The following is a 17,396-nucleotide window of genomic DNA, read 5'->3' as shown; positions in this document are numbered from 1 at the left end:
TTTTGATTTGCTCTATTTCTACATTTCCTAGCCATGTGACCAAATCTATTGCAAACAAAATATCTACCATTGAATTTATAAGCATTAAATTACCTTACCGATGCTTTATTGTTTTGATCTTCATTAGTAGTACTGGAACTCCATCCTTGCTCAAATCCAAGTCCACTAGAACCTCCAATCTGCCTTTGTCTCTTCAATAACTCATCTAGTTGTGCTGAGCTAATCTTGAATTTTTATTTATACTCAATTGTAGTAGTTAAATATTCTCTCAGAATTATCATTTGTCTCTCAAGATCTTGTTCATTACTTTCGGATTGTACCAAATCATTCCTTAACATATCATTTTCATGAACCAACCTACCACATTCTTCAAATTTTTTCTTCAGGGATACAACAAGATTTTCTTCCTTTTTCTTTCTATCCTCAATCTCCTTATTCATCTTCATAGTTATAAATTTCATTTCATTCTTCATAACCATGTTCTCCTGACTCAATTTCTGACATTGTTCCTTAAGTGCATCTTTCTCTTCATCATCCTGACTTTGCAAAAGTTCCTTCTTCCTAGCTTGAACATATGATAGCCTCTCTTGTAGGACAAGAGTGAATTCCTTAGCAGAATTCAATTCATCTTGTAGCTTTAAGTTATTTAACCTTTCAACATCATAATCTTCAAGTGTCATCTTAAGTTGCTTCTCCAAATCCATATCCATGGATTCCGATTTCAGGATCTTCCTCAAGTTGTTAAACTTTCTCCAAGGCATAAGGCTCTGATACCAATTATTGGAAACCAATAACACTGAGAGAGGGGGGGGGTGAATCAGTGTTATACCAGAATGTTAATTTTTAGCCTTATTAAAACATGCATACACCAACCGGTATACCGGTACATACAGAATTGAAAGAAGTAAAGAAACCAATAAGCCAATCACATAAATGTGAACCATAAGACATAGATTTATACATGGAAAACCTCAAAGAGGAAAAACCACGATGGGGTTTGTGACCCACAATATCAATCCACTATCTATATGAAGAGATATTACAAAATATGAAGGGCCTGCACTTGCAGGAAGGCTTATAGCATAGAGCACACTGCTCAATCACAAAATGAGCCCCACTGACTACATGAAATTCCATACTGCAATCCAAAGAAGTGTGACTTGCTAAGATAGAATCTTCTATACCAGAATATAGTTCCGGTTTAACCTCTATCTGTTCCAGTCTGAATCCATAAACCCTTTACTGGAATAACCCTTACAATAATTTCCTCGCATACATAATCTTTCTGAACCATTTCGCTTCATATTACACTCACATATCCATAATCTCCTATCTCATGTCTCTTCTCTCTCTATGTCAAAAATGATCTATCAAACTGTCCTATATACCCTATACAACTTTACATGCCTTATGTTGGCTTACAAAGATATATACAATATCAAATTACATGTTGACTAGATAACATAAATGCATAAACAATAAAATCAATTGTTGATGCCAGATCCAAGATATGTCAGCCTCCAGTACCGATAACCTTTACTAAACCATGTTAGCTTGCATTGCTGGTAACCAAAGAAATCCTCCTATCCTATTGGTGCCGATGTTGGTGAAGTATCTATGAAGTGTCTGCCGGTACACCATAGAACCAAAACATGAAGCTGGAACACAATGACAACATAGTGAAACCAACCAGTTGAGTGCCAATTGCCAACACATACTATAATGAATGTTCCCCCTAACAAGAGTAGTCCATAATCATTAATCCAATTACATAGGATTTTTAGGAAAATCATACCAGATTGATGTTGTTCCTATCTTCACTCACCTTAGAGTATGCAGGGGAATTACCCCTAGCTTACCTCTAAGATACTCAAAAGTATCCTTAGGTAGTGTTTTAGTGAATATGTCTACAACTTGTTCCTTGGTTGGCACATATTCCAATCTAACTTCTTTTTCCTACACCTGTTCCCTAAGATAATAATATTTTATTGCATTATGTTTGGTCTTAGAGTGCATTACTGATTTTTTTTATATGTTAATGGCACTTGTATTGTCATAGTGTATCACCACCAGTTCAATCACCTTTTCTTGGATACCTTCCAAGATCTGCTTAATCCATACTACTTGTGTACAGTTGATTGCAACAACCACATACTCTGCCTTGGCTATGGATTTAGAGATACAATTTTATTTCTTGCTTGTACATGACACAATCCTATCTCTAAGAAATAATGCACCTCCACTAGTGTTCTTTCTATCATCAATATTCCCTGCCTAATCTGCATAGGTGACGACACTTAAGTTGAAATTTCCCTTATGTAGATACCAAAGACCATACTCATCAGTTTCCTTAAGATATCTAAATATCCTCTTAACCACCACCATATGAGTCTCTTTTGGGTTTGCAACAAATATAGCAACCAAGCCAATTGCTTGTGCTAGATCTAGTCTACTGTGCACTGCATACTACAACTTACCGATAATGGTTTGGTATAGTGTCTCATTCACTTCATTAGCCTCATCATTTTTGGAGAGATTTCAACCTATAACCATCAGAGTTCCAACAAGTTTGGAATCTTCCATTCCAAAGGTCTTCAATATTTCCCTTATGTATTTGGTCTGGCTAATGAATATACTATTCTTTCACTGAGATAATTGCAGGCTGATGAAGAACTTTATTTCACTGATCATGGATATTTCAAACTCTTTCTTCATTTCTTCTGCAAAGCCTCTGCTCATTTCATCATCTCCTCCAAAGATGATATCATCTACAAAAATATTTGCAATCAGATGTTTTCCTTCTTGTCCAGTCTTCAAATACAAGTTATTATTGTCACTGGTTCTCATGAACCCTATACTTATTAGGTATGAGTGTAGCCTCTCATAACAAGCTCATGGTGCTTGTTTTAGCCCACCCAGAGCCTTTTTTAGCTTGCATACCATATCTCTTCCATCTTCTGAAGAAAACCTTTCTGGTTTCTCAATGTACACTTCTTCCTCTAGAACACCATTCAAGAATGTCGATTTCACATCCATTTGGTAGACCTTGAACTTCCTGTAGGTAGCATACGCAAGAAAGATTCTGAATCCTTCCAATCTGGTCATCAATGCAAAGGTCTCTCCATAGTCCAAACCTTCTTCCTGTGCATACCCTTTGCAGACTAGTCTTTCTTTGTTTCTTGCTAGTTGACAGATTTCATCCATTTTGTTTCTAAACACCCACTTGGTACCTATTACATTTTTGTTCTTCGGTCTGGGCACAAGGATCCAATTTTCATTTTTCTCAATCTGCTCCAGCTCTTCATCCATAGCTTTGATTCAGTATTCATCTTTTAAAGATTCCTTTTCTATTTTTGGCTCAATTTTAGAGAGCGGACATGTACTTTCCCTTTCTTTTTTTCTAGTCAATACTCCTGGATTTTTATCACCAATAATATTATCAACAAGATGATTGTTTCTGACATACCTTGGTTGTACCAGTTGTGCAAGTTCTACTTCACATGTTTCCTCATTTGTAGCTACATTAGGATTCTTTGTAGTAGGTTCATCTGATGCAATGTAAACAAATCCTTGATAGTCCTCTGGTTCTTTCATGTTCTTTTGTTCATTGTTTTTAGATAACTCATCCACTCTTCCATTTGCACTCTCCACAATCTTACCGGTCCTTTTTTTCTAACATCGGTATGCTTTACGCTTTGTGGAGTAAACTAAGAAGGTTCCTTCATCACCCTTAGGATCAAAATTTCTAGATTACTCATCCCTCTTGATGTAACACTTGCTTCCAAATACCTTGAAGTAACTCATATTGGGTGAGTATCCACACCATAATTCATAGGGAGTCTTATTTGTCCCCTTCTTCACCTGAATCTGGTTCAAGGTATGCACAACAATACTCACTGCTTCTCTCCAAAAAAAATGTGGAATATCCTTTTGTATCATCAGAGTCCTTGCACAATCAATTAGAGTTATGTTTCTTCTTTCAACAACTCCATTCTATTAAGGTGTTCTAGGTGCAGACATCTGCCTCATAATCACATGTTCTTCATAGTAATTTATGAACTCTTGAGAGGTGAACTCTCCTCCTCTATCCGATCTCAATCATTTCAGACTCTTACCAGTTCCTCTCTCTACTCAAGCCTTGTAGACCTTGAACATGTGAAAGGCTTCATATTTTTCCTTCAAGAATACAACCCACATAATTCTTGAGAAATCATCTACAAACAACATGAAGTAGCGGTCCCCATAGAAACTCTTAGTCCTGATAGGACCACACAAATCTGTATGCACTAGGTCTAGCACTTTCTTAGATGAATAAGATTTGCTGCTAAAACTAGATCCGGTCAACTTTCCTACCTGACAATCTTTGCACATAACATTATCAAGTTTCATAATGTTAGGCATACCTCTGACAAACTTCATTCTACTAAACTTTTCTATGCTATCAAAATTAACATGACAATATTTTGTGCCACAACTAATTGTCTTCTACCTTTTCCATTAGGAAACTTCGTACAGTGGTGTCTAGGTAGAGCATATTACCTTTGGTTTGTTTACTGGTAGCAATTAGACCTCCTGATTTACCACTTATTTTTCATATCCCTTCATTAAAATCCAACCAGTAACCCTTATTGTTAAGTTGTGCAACACTTAACAAACTATACTTTAGCCCTTCTACCCAATAAAACATCTTCACAACTTGTTTTATCATTTAGGGCAATAGATCCCTTACCTTTCACCGTATAGGGAGCATCATTCTCGAATCTCACCAGTCCTCCATCACAATCCTCCATGCTGAGGAATTTGTTCTTGTCACTAGTCATGTGGTGAGTGCAACCATTGTCAATTGCCCAGTCTCCACACCGATTTGAACTGGAAATCAATGCCATATTACTTTCCTCTATGCTATCTTCCTTTACCACTATGAATGCAATCCCTTCTCCATCAGATCCTTCTAATTCTTTATCGGTAACTCCTTCTTCTGCAAGATAGAACTCCTTTCTCTTCTCTTTGTATCTTCTGAATTTATCCTTCCTATCATTGTCAGGACATCTGGATGCAATATGACCTATTTTATTGCATTAGAAACACTTCAGGGGTAGTTTACCTCTATACTTCCCTTTTCCTCTTGGTAGCCTTCTTGCTACTAGGGATTCAAGCTCATCTTGTTCCTATTCTTCAGATAACAAGTTGTCATGTTCATGAGAATGACCAGTTCTTGCAGTAGAACTACTTCCAGTTTCTTTTCTTCTTGTTGTTGGTGCAAGTGTCATGGAAGATTTGAAGGCAACATTAATCTTAGGCATACTATTATCATAGTTGCTCAGTTCAAAGGCAATCAACTTACCGATCAGGGAGTCAAGTGTAACATTAACTGTTCCCAAAGATCCGAGTTCCTAAATTGCAGAAACTGTTATGGCATATTGTGACATCAAGGTTCTCAAGATTTTATGACCATATCATCTTCTTCAATTTTTCCTCCAGCACTTTTGATGGAATTTACCACATCCTTTATTCTTTTGATGTACTATTCTATATTTTCTCCTTCTTGCATCCTCATCTCATCAAATTTGCCTCTCAAACTATCCACCTTAGCCTTTTGTACATAAGGATCTCCCCCATAGACAGTCTTCATCTTATTCCACATCTCATAGGTTGTTTTTAGATCTTGAACCTTAGCATACTTGTTATCAGATAGAGTACTAGCAATCATATCCATAGTTGCAATGTTATCTTGCTTCTCTTTGATCGGATCTACAGTGAGAACCCCCATAGGTTCATTGTACTCTATGATTACATGATTCTAGTAATGATCTCCTAGGGTTCTTAGGTAGAGCTTCATTCTACCACACCATAATGTGTAATTCTCCTTAGAGAACTTGGGACCTTTCTTTCGCATCATCTTGGATATTTCCTTAAGTTGTTAAGCTCTTCTGAATCTAAGGACCAAGGCTCTGATACCAATTGTTAAACCCAACCAATGCTGAGAGGGGAGGGGTGAATCAACACTATACCAATTATTACAGATTTAACCTTAATCAAAACTCCTTATTCAAACTTAACACTTATCAATATAAGCAGTATTGATAAGAAACATGCACACAAAAATGTAACACACAAGACTACCAAGATTTAACACGTGGAAACCCAAATGGGAGAAAACCATGGTGTGAGTAGAAACTCACAAAATTTGCACTCCTCTAGAGTACACCTAGTGAGGAGCCATCCCTGTTAGGAGATTACAAAGACATTTTTAGGTGTCACCCGGTTAAGGGATTTTCTTTAAGGCATGTAAGAACCTTTACCCTGTTAGAGGTAGCCTTGTTAAAGGACTTAGGATCATCATTTAAGATGTCACCCGGTTAAGGGATTTTACAAAGTGACATGTTAAAGTCCACCCAATTAAGGGATTTTACTATTGTAGTTATTAGAAAACAATAGAGAGAATGATTTGTTGTAATGACTATTCTTAGCTTAATCAGATCCAAATAAAGCTCTTCGGTTTAACCACTAGTTACACTTTCTCTACACTCTACTGGTTCTCTGCATTCTTTCTCTTCTCTTCACACTATCCAAGCTCTACACACTCTCTGCACCACATTGTTATTCACTTAGAAGTTCTATCATGTACTCATCTTGCTTGATTGCCTCTCCTCAGGATTGCACTTTTGCAATTTTTAATGATCAAATTTTTTGGTTTTTGTCAGAATATTTTATACAAAACTTAGTAGATATAAAATTCAAAACTTTCCAAATCTTCCTGAACTCTCTTTGCATTCTCTCCATCAATCTCACCAAGGAATCATCCTTTATTGCCTTTGCAACTTATAATTTCACCAATCTGTGGGTTGTGTTCTGTCTTTTTAATATGAACTAGAAAATCCACACAAATCTCACCTTAATTGATTATTAACTGCAACAGAATTCACTGGCTATTTGTTTGTGTTAGGATAACTAGTGAATAACTGAGAGGGGGGGGTGAATCAATTGTCAATAGATTATATCAATTAATCCACTTAATAACCTTTAACCAGATCACATAAACATTAAGTACCGAGATAGCAGAAATAGATACCGGTAAGCAATGAAACTTAACAATAAAGTAGATAATCAACACAATGCAACCATACGATATAACACCATGATTTGGACGTGGAAAACCCGAAAAGAGAAAAACCATAGTGGGAAACCTACCCAGAGTCAGATGATACTTCTACAAAAAGTATGTGATATAATGAGGGGCCTGCACATGCAGGAAGGCACATTTACTAAAGTGTACTGCTCATTACAAAAGAGTCTCACTAACTACAGAGAGGTAATAACCATCTCAAGATAAATGGACAGCAATCCAATAGAGTGAACTGCTAGAGATAGCATCTACCATGCCTGATTATAGTCTCAATTAAGCTCAATACCAAAGGCCTTTGACCTCTTCCTTAATCCCAATTCGATCACCTATGATCGACCAAATCTCCTTCGCATATGATATTACATTCCAAGACCACGACGCATACTCCTCATAATGTATAATGAGATCTTACATCATTTTATACCAACCCTAAGGCCTAAACCAATTAGGTCGGCCACCTAAAAGATATTACAATAACATCATTACATAAATCCAAAACAAAAATAACTAATCCATAGAACATCTTCAACATCCTGAAATCCATCTAGAAGCCGCACCAACACCACTTATGCATCCTGTCAAGATTCCTTAGTGAAAGCTCTATCGGTTAAACCTTAAACCAATGTCGGTATGAGTTTACAAGAGTGTGTGATAGCATCTGATTACCAAGTCAATACCAACTGACCAAAAAATGCTCTCGAAGAATGTAACACATAAAATAAAACATACTCCATAGATCCAAACATGCCAGAAGTGTCCAACAGATAGTCCCTTCTGCCGGTAACACTAGATCTTCTACTAGTAACCAACCATAACTGCTAGTGTTGACATCAATGACAAAACATCAATGCAACACATAATTAATTCATCCATAATGCCAACAATCTCCCCCTTTGGCATTGATGGCAACACTAGATGTGAGAAAACATCTAAGTACCAAGAAATGCCAAACAAGTCTCTGTTCTATGAATGCATCCCTAAAAGCTTATAAAGAAAATCCTTGGGGTGACACTGCAATGCACTAGGGACTTATGGTCCTCATTTATGATCATCTAAAGGCCAGTAAAATCAATCGAATGCAGCTCTTTGTGGATTCGGAAGAAGAAATGTCTGATTCTGATTTCTCAGAGGAGGAGGATTTAGATAATGATTCCTCGACTGAAAATGAGGAAAGCTCTGACGACTCAGAGTATGAGGGGAGCAAGAAGAGGAAATCAAGACCCTCTTCTTCTAAGAGTAAAAAACCCCAAAGTAAACCCTTGATTAGTATTTCTTAGGAAGAAGAGGACTCTGATTTCCCTGAGGAGAAGAAGAACCCTAAGGGAGTGCTGAAGGAAAAAAGTAAAATCCAAGCCCAACCCAGGAAGAAGAAGAAGAAAACAGAGGAGACTGGAAAAGATCCGGAGGACATAGGCAAGGAACTGGAAGAGGACAAGCAAACAAGAACCTTGGAAGCTGAACAAAGCCTGGAGATGGAGACTATGGAGGAGACCCTCAGGGCTGCTGACACTATTTCTGCCCTCCATATTGCTAAAGATGAATAGATAACCCCTGGTAAAGTTACTCCTTCTCCTGGTCCTCACCTTGAGGCCTTGAAGGGTTTTATGAAAACCATTGAATGGCTTATTGACGGGAATAAAAATACTGTGGATGAATACAAAAAACTTTGCAACAGAGTCATGATCCTGGAGACCATTAACATTGGAGAGGGGAACACTATGGCCAATTATATTGAAGATTTGAAGAACACAATTGCCAAAGTGGAAGACATCAGAGATGCCTTTAATCCCCGGTTTGATAAAATTGAAAAGGAGATACAGGATAGAAAAACCCTGGAGGAAACTAATGAAAAAACGCTCTCGGATACAGTTGCCAAAGTGGACAAGATAGAGGAGTGTCTCAAGAACATTGTGGAGCAGAGTCTCAGCATTCTGAAAATATCAGCCAACAACACCCATACCCACATTAGCAAGCTCGATGATGAAAAAGAAACCCAGGAAATTGACCTGGATGCAAAAGGAACTGGGGAAGCCCAAGGTCCCAGAACTCGCACCCGTGGAAAGAGGAAGGAAAAGAAAGTGAATAAGGACCTGGAGGAGGTAAAAGTAGTTGGGGCGACCTGTGATGAGCTGGTGACTAAGGCAGAGGATCTACTGAAGAAAATTACTATGTAGTGTCTCCTTGGGTTCTTTGCTGTTTTTTGTTGTTTAGCTGTTTTTTCTATTTGCTAGTTTTTTGGACCAGTCGCTTTGTATGAGGACTCTATTTTCTCAGCTTTTTATTTTAACTATGTTGTAATGGTTTTAGGTCCTTAAAACCTATTTTTCATTCAATCAGAACAATCTCCTAAATATCAATAACTCTCCCCTTGTGAATAATCTCTGTAAAGTTCTGAATTTATTTTTCACATTACTATCTCTCCCCCATTGACATCAATGCCAAAAATCTAACACAAATATCAAAGCAAGAATATAAACCTCTAAATATCAAAGTTGACTACTCCCCCTGAGTAGTAGCACCACTCATCAGTGCCAGAATGAATAATATCTTTGATAATGCATGCCAGATTGATGACAAAATGCATCAATCAAGTCTCTGCTGGAGGGGCATAAACCCCTAACCTATCTCTCAAATACTCAAATGAATCCTTAGATAGTGGTTTAGTGAATATATCTACAATCTGTTCTTTAGTATTCACATAAGCCAATTTTACTTCCTTTCCTTCTACCTTGTCCTTCAGAAAGTTATACTTTATTGATATATGCTTAGTCTTAGAGTGAAATAATGGATTCTTAGGCATGTCAATAGCTACAGAGTTATCAGAGTAGATAACTATTGTTTCACTACAATTTACCTTGATATCCTTCAATATTTTCTTCATCCACAAGACTTGAGTGCAATTAGTTGCTGCTGCAACATACTCAGCTTCTATAGTAGATAAATAAATGCATGATTTTTTTTTGCCGATCCATGAAACCAATTTATTTCCAAGAAAGAAAGCTCCACCAGAAGTGATCTTCCTATCAACAATATCTCCTGCCTAATCTGAATTAGTATATGCACATAAAGTGAAATCGTCATTTCTAGAATACCATAAGCCATATTCTGTTGTTCCTTGCAAATACCGGAATATCCTCTTTACTACACATTCATGATTTTCTTTAGGATTACTTTGATATCTTGAAACAATACTTACCACATTCATAATATCCGGTCTAGTCTGAGTTAAATATAGAAAGCTACCAATCATAGACTTATACCTTGTCGGATTTACTAGTGTAGAAGTATCCTTGATAGATAATTTCTCACTTGTCACCATAGGAGTACATACCAGTTTGGAATTATCCATACCAAAATTATTCAACAATTCCCTTAGATACTTAGTTTGATAGATAAATATGCCTTTGTCAGTTTGAGTAATCTACAAACCTAAGAAAAATTTCATCTCACCAATCATGGACATTTCAAATTCATTCTTCATGTTGTTAAAAAATTCCATGCACAATTTATCTTCTCCTCCAAAAATGATATCATCAACAAAAACTTCAATAATCAAAATATCATCATCAATGATCTTATAATATAAATTTCTATCAGCATCGCATTTAGTAAAACCAAGCTTCAAAATATATTTATCAAACCTTGCATACCAAGCTCTAGGAGCTTGTTTCAATCCATATAAAGCTTTCTTCAATCTGCAAACCATATCTTTATCATCTGTCAGTGAAAATCCATCAGGTTACTCAATGTATACTTCTTTCTCAAGTTCACCATTCAAAAATGCACATTTAACATCCATTTGATAAACCCTATAGTTCTTATAAGCTGCATAGGCAAGAAATAGTCTAACAGCTTCAATTCTGGCTACAGGTGCAAATGTCTCACCATAGTCAATTCCTTCCATTTGAGAATATCCTTACAAAATAATCTAGCCTTGTTTCTTATAACTTGACCAACCTCATTCAGTTTATTCCTAGAAACCCATTTAGTTCCAATAACATTCCTATTTTTAGGCCGGGGAACTAAAGTCCAAGTCTCATTCTTCTCTATCTGATCTAATTCATCTTCCATAGCCTTTAACCAATGTTCATCTTTACAAGCTTCAATAATAGATGCCGATTCAATTTGAGAAATAAGACATACCTCTTCATTTGCCAGTCTTCTTCTTGTCATAACTCCCTTGTTCCTATCTCCAATGATTTGATCTTCAGAATGATTTAATCTTACATACCTTGGTGTTTTCTGAACTGCAGGTTCACTACTCTGATTATCAGTCACAGTTGAATTTTTTGATTGTATAGGTGTAACTGTCTCAGTTTCCAGTACCGGTTGAGGCATTCTCGGTTCAGTTATGATCATTTCCACTACCGGTTCCCTGTTATATGATATAGATTAATTTTTGTATTTCTCATCCACTTTCACATTAGCACTCTCCACAATTTTTTGCAATCTTTTGTTATAACATCTATATACTTTTCTTTGAATTGAATAACCAAGAAATATCCCTTCATCATATCTATGATCAAACTTCCCAATTGAATCATCTCTTTTGATATAGCATTTACTTCCAAAAATTCTGAAATATTTAACAGTAGGTGTATGTCTAAACCATAATTCATAAGGGGTCTTACCGGCTTCACCTTTGATGTGAACTTTGTTGAATGTGTAGATTGTTGTACCCATTGCTTCTCTCCAATAGATGTGAGGCAATTTGGCTTGCATCATCATCGATCTTTCTGCATCAAAAATGGTTATGTTCTTTCTTTCCACTACTCCTTTCTACTGAGGAGTTCGGGGTGTAGATAACTGCCTCCTAATTCCATTTGTCTCACAATAATTGTTAAATTCATGAGAAGTGAACTCACCACCTTGATTTGATCTTAGACATTTGAATTTCGATCTAGTTTCTGTTTCAACCTTTTCTTTAAAGATCTTGAATTTCTCAAAGGCTTCAGACTTCTCCCTAAGAAAAGCCACCCACATCATCCTAGAATAGTCATCAATAATCAACATGAAATACCTATCACCTTGAAAGCTTCTAGTCCTTGCTAGACCACATAAGTCATTGTGAATAAAATCAAGTATATCATTATATTTATCATGTATGCTCTTAAAAGAAGTTCTAACTTTCTTTCCCAATTGACATTCCTTACATACCGGATTATGAGGCTTCACAATCTTAGTTGAACTGATCTTAACAATATAATCAAAATTAACATGACACAACCTCTTATGCCATAGACAACTCTCATCAATAAGAGAAACCAAACATGTCTTATTACCAGTGTTCAAGTGAAACATATTACCTCTAGTCTGAATACCGGTTGTAATCTCCAAATTAGTCTTGTTAATGATTTTGCATTTTATATCTTTAAACTGAAGTTGGAAAACCATGTCCACCAATTGAACAACACTCAAAATATTATGCTTTAAACCTTCTACATAATAGACATTATTAGTATTATTTTTGCCATCCAGAGAAATAATACCTCTACCTTTGATTATACATGCTTTGTCATCTCCAAATTTGACTTGACTGCCATTTTATTTGTTGGTATTTTGGTATGGTTTTGTCATTGATATCAACACCTACTAAAACACTAGCACTTTGGAGATCCAACAGCATTCACCGACAAGCAAGTAACTATTGTATGGTTCACCGGTAGGATATAATGATCACCAACACTTGGAATGATATGGAAGACACTTGGTAATGTCAAGGACATCATGTGGACACTTTGTTTTGAAGAATTAATCATTGGTATATTCATATTTACATATTTGCTTTTACCGACAAATAGGTCCAGGGTTACCTAGGGTTACATCAGCAGGTTTATCTTTTCCAGATCAGCATGGCACACTATAGAGATGATTTATTATTGTTGTAAATGCATTAAGCTGACATGTTCAATCGGTTATTGCATCAGATATTATATTATTTGTAAAATGCTTTTATTGTAATATCTTGTAGAGCCAACCTACTAAAATTGGTCTTAGGTTATGGTATAAATGTAAGATCTTATTTGTAAGATCGAATGTGGAATGTGAAAAAAGGATTGTGAGAAGGTATATGCGAGATTAAGTAGAGGTATACACGAAGACATCATTTGAAGGTGAAGCTAGGTTTTTGTAGAAGCATATCAACATTACACTGGTACTGAATCCAGCAAATGAAGATGCTATTTTGTGCAGTACATTCTTATTGGATTTAACCATCCAACTGTAGTCAGTGTGACTCCCATTTTGTGATTGAGTAGTGAGCTCTAGGCTGTTGGCCTTTCTGCATGTGCAGACCCCATTTATGTACACTTACTATCTGCAGTAGTATCATCTGATTATGGGTAAGGTTTCCCATCGTGGTTTTTCCCCTTACAAGGTTTCCACGTACAAATTTTGGTGTTATGTGTTGTGGATGACTTTATGTTTATGTTTCATGCATTAATCTTTACCGGTATAGCAATTTACTATTAACACTGTCTACCGGCATACTTAACTGGTTTACCTGTATTAAGCATTAAGTTGGTTTAGTGGTTTTTGATTTGAATTTATTAGACAACTAATTCACCCCCCCCCCCTCTCAGTTGTCTCCAGGACATAACAATTGGTATCAGAGCCTAGTCCTCTTTTTGCAAAAGTTTAACAACTTGAGGAGATCCAATGACTACTAATTATTTCAGGAAGGACAGTCCTAAACTTGATGGAACCAACTATGGGATATAGAAGATCAGAATGGAGACACATCTGAATTACATTGGTAAGGACATCTAGGAAGTTACAAAGAATGGTTATACTATTGCTGTAGCTGGTTAGACTACTCCAACTACCCTAGCTAAAAATGAGGAGAATGATTGCAAAGCAAGAGAAGCACTTTTAAGTGCTTTATCAAATCAATTTTTTGGGATTATCAGATAGGTCTACTGCTAAAGCTATTTGGGATCATTTGGAAACATTGAATGAAGGAGATTCCATAGTTAAGATTGCAAAACTTGAAAGCTTCCGAGTCAGGTATGAACATCTGAAAATGGAAGAAGATGAAAGGATTTCTGCTTTTATGGAAAGAGTAAATGAAACTATTTTGGGTATTAAATGTTGTGGAGGAACCTTGAGTGAGGATGCATTTGTTTCAAAAATCATAAGAGGATTGCCACCGGCATATAAAATGAAGGTTACTGCTATAAATGAGTTGAGAACAATGCTTAATACATCAGTAACTAGGGATACATTGATTGGAAAACTTTCAGCTTTTGAAATTGAGGAATTTGGTCCTGTTGCTACTATAAAGACAGATTTGGCCTTTAAAGCATCAATATCATCTGCTCCATCATTTGACAAATCAGATTGGAAAGCCTTTTATGCAAGAGAACTTGAAGAACTTGAAGCACTATTTGCAAGGAAAATGCCAAAAGGTCCAGTTGGAAGTAAGTATGAAGGTAAAGCACCCTTTAAATGTTTTAACTGCAATAAGATTGGTCATATGGCTTCAAGATGCCCTAATAGACATGGTAGACTAAGAGAAGAAGCTAGAAGAACATACAAGCCTAATCCTGAATATCAGAGATACAGATTTAAGCAGAACAAAGACAAATCCTGTTACATTGCTGATGAAGGTGTGACTGATGATTCTGATGAGGATCCAACAGACAATGGATGGGTTTTTGTTGCTATAACAGAAGATCAATCATCACCTACTGCTCAACCGGTAGAACAAGCCTTAGCAGCTAAAGTTGAAGTAAAGGATGAATGGATCATTGACTCAGGATGCTCACATCATATGACAAGAGATAAAGCTAAATTATTGAACTTTCAAGAATACAATGGAGGTTTAGTAAGATTTGGAGATGACAAAGGCTGTTCAATCAAAGGTAAGGGTACAATATCTCTTGATGGTAAGCATAACACTGACAATGTCTACTATGTTGAAGGATTAAAGCATAATATTTTTAGTGTTGGTCAATTGGTTGAGAAGGGATTTCAGTTGCAATTTAAAAATGGAAAATGCAAAATCATGAACAGAACTGGTTTAGAGATTGCAACTAGTAATCAGACTAGAGGTAATATCTCTCATTTAAATAATAGTGAAAAGGCATGCTTGATTGCACATATAGATGAAAGTTGGTTATGGCATAAGAGACTATGTCATGTAAACTTTGATTGCATGGTGAAGATCAGTACTTCTAAGGTAGTTAGAGATCTACCTAAAATTGTAAAACCTCAAAATACAATATGTAAGGAATGTCAATTTGGAAAACAAATTAGAGCTAGTTTCAAAAGTATTCTAGAAAAATCCAATAATGCTCTTGATTTGGCTCATACTGATTTATGTGGTCCAACTAGAACTAAAATCTTACAAGGTGATAGATATTTCATGCTAATTATTAATGATTATTCTAGAATGTGCTGGGTTACTTTTCTTAGAGAAAAATTAGAAGCACTTGGAAAGTTCAAACTGTTCAAAGCAATGGTTGAAAATGAAACCGGTAAGAAAATCAAATGTTTAAGATCAGATCAAGGAGGAGAATTCACATCTAAGGACTTTAATACATTATGTGAAGTGAATGGAATCAGAAGACAACTATCAGCACCTCGGACACCACAACAGAATGGAGTTGTTGAAAGGAAAAACAGAACTATCTTGGATGCAGCAAGAAGTATGTTATTTGAAGCAAATTTACCACATGTGTATTGGAGAGAAGCAATCAACACAGTCATCTATACATTCAACAAAGTTCACATAAAAGGTGAAACCGACAAGACCCCTCATGAACTATGGTTTGGTAATACTCCCACTCTTAAGTATTTCAGAATTTTTGGAAGTAAATGTTATATTAGAAGAGATGAGTATATTGGAAAATTTGATCCTAGAAGAGATCAAGGAATATTTCTTGGTTATTCATCTAAAAGCAAGGCATATAGATGTTTTAACAAAAGATTGTAAAAAATTGTTGAGAGTACAAATGTAAGGATTGATGAACAATTCAGAGGAACTTCAAGGTATATAGACTCTGAACCGGCAACAGAAGTTGTGACAAATGAACATACACTAGATCTACCGGTACGTAATTGAAGAACAACAGCAAACTAAGACACCCCCATATGTAAAGTCAAATCATTCTGAAGATCAGATAATTGGAAGCAAATTTAAAGGAGTTATGACAAGAGGAAGATTGGCAAATGAAGAGGTATGTCTTATTTCTCAAATTGAACCATCATCTGTTAATGAGGCATGTGAAGATAAATTTTGGATTAAAGCTATGGAAGAAGAATTAGGACAAATTGAGAAAAATAATACTTGGACATTAGTTCCCCAGCCTAAAGATAAAAATGTAATTGGAACCAAATGGGTATTTAGAAACAAACTTAATGAAGATGGTAAGGTTGTCAGAAATAAAGCAAGATTAGTTTGTAAGGGATATTTTCAGAAAGAAGGAGTTGATTACAATGAAACCTTTGCACCAGTAGCTAGAATTGAGGCAGTCAGATTATTCTTGGCCTTTGCAACTCACAAGAACTACAAAGTTTATCAAATGGATATTAAATGTGTATTGTTGAATGGAGATCTTGAAGAGGAAGTCTATATTGAACAACCTGATGGATTTTCTTTGACAGATGACAATGATATGGTTTGCAGGTTAAGAAAAGCTCTGTATGGATTAAAACAAGCACCAAGAACTTGGTATGCAAGGTTGTATAAGTATCTTTTAAAGATTGGTTTTACTAAAGGAAATGCAGACAACAATTTATATTACAAAATAACTAATGATGACATCTTGATTATAGAAGTATTCGTTGATAATATAATCTTTGGAGGAGAAGATGGATTATGTAAGGAATTTTCTATTAAAATGCAACAAGAATTTGAAATGTCTATGATTGGAGAAATAAAATTCTTTTTAGGATTGCAGATTCCACAGACTGACAAAGGTATATTTTTGAGTCAATCCAAGTCCCTGAAAGTGTTACTAAAGAAATTTGGGATGGAGAACTCTAAACCGATAAGCACACCTATGACTACAAATGACAAATTATCTCAAAGGGATGAATCTACACCTGTTAATCCAACTAGATACAAATCTATGATAGGAGGTTTTTTTTATTTGACACAAACCAAGCCTGATATTATGAATGCAGTATGTATTTTTTCAATATTTCAAAGTAATCTTAAGGAAAATCATGAATCAACAGTAAAAAGGATTTTATGGTACTTACAAGGCACTGCAAATCTTGGATTATGGTAGCCTAAGATGAAAATTTTGATCTATGTGCATACATA

The sequence above is a fragment of the Cryptomeria japonica genome, chromosome 3, assembly GCF_030272615.1.
Source record: "Cryptomeria japonica chromosome 3, Sugi_1.0, whole genome shotgun sequence".
In the NCBI taxonomy this organism is placed as follows: domain Eukaryota; kingdom Viridiplantae; phylum Streptophyta; class Pinopsida; order Cupressales; family Cupressaceae; genus Cryptomeria; species Cryptomeria japonica.
Note: the sequence above shows the minus strand (reverse complement) of the source record.